This window comes from Apium graveolens, chromosome 10 (genome assembly GCF_009905375.1).
Source record: "Apium graveolens cultivar Ventura chromosome 10, ASM990537v1, whole genome shotgun sequence".
Taxonomy (NCBI): domain Eukaryota; kingdom Viridiplantae; phylum Streptophyta; class Magnoliopsida; order Apiales; family Apiaceae; genus Apium; species Apium graveolens.
The window spans coordinates 119,663,873-119,667,277 of NC_133656.1; the positions used below are offsets into that span (position 1 = coordinate 119,663,873).

Here is a 3,405-nt window from a genome sequence, read left to right on the forward strand (position 1 = left end):
ATCCTAGGTGTGGGTTACCCCCGCCTAAGAAGCAATTTACTTTCCATGCCTAGGAATCTTGTCTCCTGGGTGTTGATAATCATGGCTGAAGCCTTCCTAGGCGTGGGTTACCCCGGCATAGGAGGCAAGTGATAAGTGGCATTTTATACCACTTAGAGCGTCTTAAAATGGCTTAAATTGGTGTCTTGAAATCAAGTATTTTGTATATTTGATGCGTTTTTCTAGTATTTATGCATTTCAGGGTTTTAGTTGCATTTTGGGGGAGGAATCATCAAGAATAAGCCTTGGCATGTGTTCACCATTGCGAGAGGAAAGAAACGGGCAGATTACGGCGAAGAAACGGAGCAAAATCAGAATTTTTCCAGTAGAGGTCTGAGCGCCCGCTCAGCTAGGCTGAGCGGCCGCGCAGGGTCGGGAAAAAAGACAAATTATTTTAGGACTTCTACTTCTGTTTGGTTTCCACTTCTATGTAATCTGAGTTTTATGGGACTATTATATAAGTAGATTTGAGACGTTTTCACAAGTGTGGATTGAAGAAGATTGTGTTTTTACGCAAGGAGCGAAGGAGATAAGGAAGAAGACCGATTTAGCACACCGCAACGAAGAGGAAGCATATCTTCTTGTGATTCTTGTTTCGTTGTAATGTTGGATGCTAGTTTTCTTGCTTTGAACTTATTTACTCTTGTGACATACTCTGTTTTAATATAATTAGTTTAGTTATTATTTTCTTGTGTTTGTTTATCATGATTTCATATGAACCCATGATGACGATAAGTGCTATTGTGGGCTAATCGTGATCATGGGGTTGCAACGGATTTATTATGGAATTCTTTAGTTAATTGTTTAATACTTTAGTGTGTGATGATTGCATGATATCTAGTATTGGTTGTGAGTATTCATCTTATGTGCGTCGCGAACATATAAGATAGGGTGTTAATCTCTTGTGAAGCGACGGTGGATCTTGAGATTTAGAACTTGCCATGCTGGCATAGGTTCATGTACGTTGTGCATGATTAGTGGGTAACTCTAACAGTTTTATTTGCCCAATATAATCAAAAGGAATAACTTGTGCTTAAATCGTTGTGTTGTCAATTTCTGTAGACATATGGGAACTCAACATAATTGATGACTATTCAACTTCTATCTTAATTGTGGATGCTTGGTAGAATGGTATTAGTACAATGAAAGTTGGCTTTTATCAGTTTCGTGTTATTCGATTAATATCATCACTGTCAAATGCTAAAGGTAATAACAATGGCTATAGAAGGAAGTAATAATGAAGTTGTGATCCCATGAGTGTTTTATTATTGATAAATTGAAGTGTTAGTTAAGTGGTTAATTAAGTAGTTAATTATTAAATATTTAATCAACAATTTTAAGTGTTAGTATCTTAACATTGAGAAGTAATCATACATTGGTGAGTGAGTTTAATTAGACAATAATTTAGTCCGAGTCTCTGAGGGAACGAACTAGAAAGTATTCTATATTACTTGCGAACGCGTATACTTGCGTGAATATTAGCGCGTGTTTTCGCCCTAACAAGTTTTTGGCGCCGCTGCCGGGGACTCGGCGTATTTGTTTAGTTTATGTACTTACCATCATTGGTCATTAGGACTCAGTGATTAGGACGTAGTAGTTACTTATTTTTTCCGGTTGTGTTTCAGGTACTTTAGCAAGCGTTTATGCAAACTCGTTCTCGTGCTCGCAAGAGGACTTTAGATACAGCTGAGGAGACAGACGAAGTTCTTGATATTCCAGAGAAGTTAGATTTTGAGGATTCAGATTTAGGAACTGAGCAGAAAGAACCAGTAAACATGGGAGATCGTATTGTTCAAGCTGATCCAGCTCTTATGGATTTTTCTCGGCCTAAAATTGATGACATTCAGTCAAGCACCCTTCATCCGTCTATTCAAGCTAACACATTTGAAATCAAGTCGGGCACTATTCAGATGGTGCAGAATTCTGTTTCTTTTGGAGGAGCGGCAACTGAAGACCCCAACATGCACATAAGGAATTTTGTCGAGATCTGCAGCACTTTTAAGTATAATGGCGTGACTGATGAGGCTATCAAGTTGAGGCTTTTCCCATTCTCACTGAGGGACAAGGCTAAAGACTGGTTACATTCTGAACCAGCTGGGTCCATCACTACGTGGCAAGATCTTGCGCAAAAGTTTCTGGTGAAGTTTTATCCGATGGCAAAGACTGCTGCTATGAGGAGTGCTCTTACTCAGTTTGCGCAGCAACCTACAGAATCTATGTGCGAGGCTTGGGAACGCTACAAGGAAATGTTGAGAAAATGTCCACATCATGGAATGCCGGATTGGATGGTGATCACTGGTTTCTATAATGGTTTGGGGGCCCAATCTCGGCCCATGCTCGATGCAGCAGCTGGAGGCGCCTTATGGGCTAAAAGCTATACTGAGGCGTATAATCTTATAGAGACGATGGCTGCAAATGAGCATCAAAACCCAACTCAGAGGATGACGTCAGGCAAGGTAGCAGGTATTCTGGAAGTTGATGCAGCCACCGCTATTGCAGCCCAGCTCCAAGCACTATCAATGAAGGTTGATTCTCTGGCTACGTATGGAGTTAATCAAATAGCTATGGTTTGTGAGCTTTGTGCAGGTTCTCATGCTACGGATCAGTGTTCTCTTGTCAATGAATCTGTTCAGTATGTGAATAATTATCAGCGACAACAGCAGCCTGTGCCAGCGACCTATCATCCTAACAACAGAAATCATCCAAATTTCAGCTGGGGGAATAATCAGAATGCTATTCAGCCACCATATCAGCAAGGAGTGGGTAAACAGTTTAACCCACCTGGATTCCAGCAACCACAGCAGTATGCTACAAGGCAATCATATCCTCAACAGGGAAGTGCAGCTGCACCTACTAGTGCTGATTTTGAGGAACTTAAGCTGTTGTGCAAGAGTCAGGCGGTTTCTATCAAGACCTTGGAAAATCAAATCGGTCAATTAGCCAATGCAATGCTCAATCGTCAACCTGGCACTCTTCCCAGTGACACGGAAGTATTAGGCAGGAAGGAAGCTAAAGAGCAAGTCAAGGCTATTTCCTTAAGGTCTGGAAAAGTAGCTGATGCTGAAAAGGCAAAAGAAGTAGAAGCTGAAATTAGAGGTGAAGAATCTAAGCAAAAGGAGAAAGCAGCGGAACCAAGGAAGACTACTGTTGAACACACTCTGCCTGAGGCTAATACAGGGGAGAAACAACTCTATCCTCCACCACCTTTTCCTAAGAGATTGCAGCAACAAAAGCTGGATAGACAGTTCGGGAAGTTTCTGGAGGTGTTCAAGAAACTTCACATCAATATACCTTTCGCTGAGGCTCTGGAACAAATGCCCAGTTATGCGAAGTTTATGAAGACTATTCTTTCAAGGAAGGTGAAAC

At 41.1% G+C, this 3,405-nt stretch overlaps 1 non-coding gene across 1 annotated transcript; it reads right to left on the reverse strand.

The window, feature by feature from the left end:
• Positions 1–2,207: 2,207 nt before the first annotated feature.
• On the reverse strand, positions 2,208–2,314 carry LOC141694160 (small nucleolar RNA R71). The gene has a single exon (XR_012563486.1). It is a non-coding gene; the product is annotated as a small nucleolar RNA R71 (small nucleolar RNA).
• Positions 2,315–3,405: the final 1,091 nt, after the last annotated feature.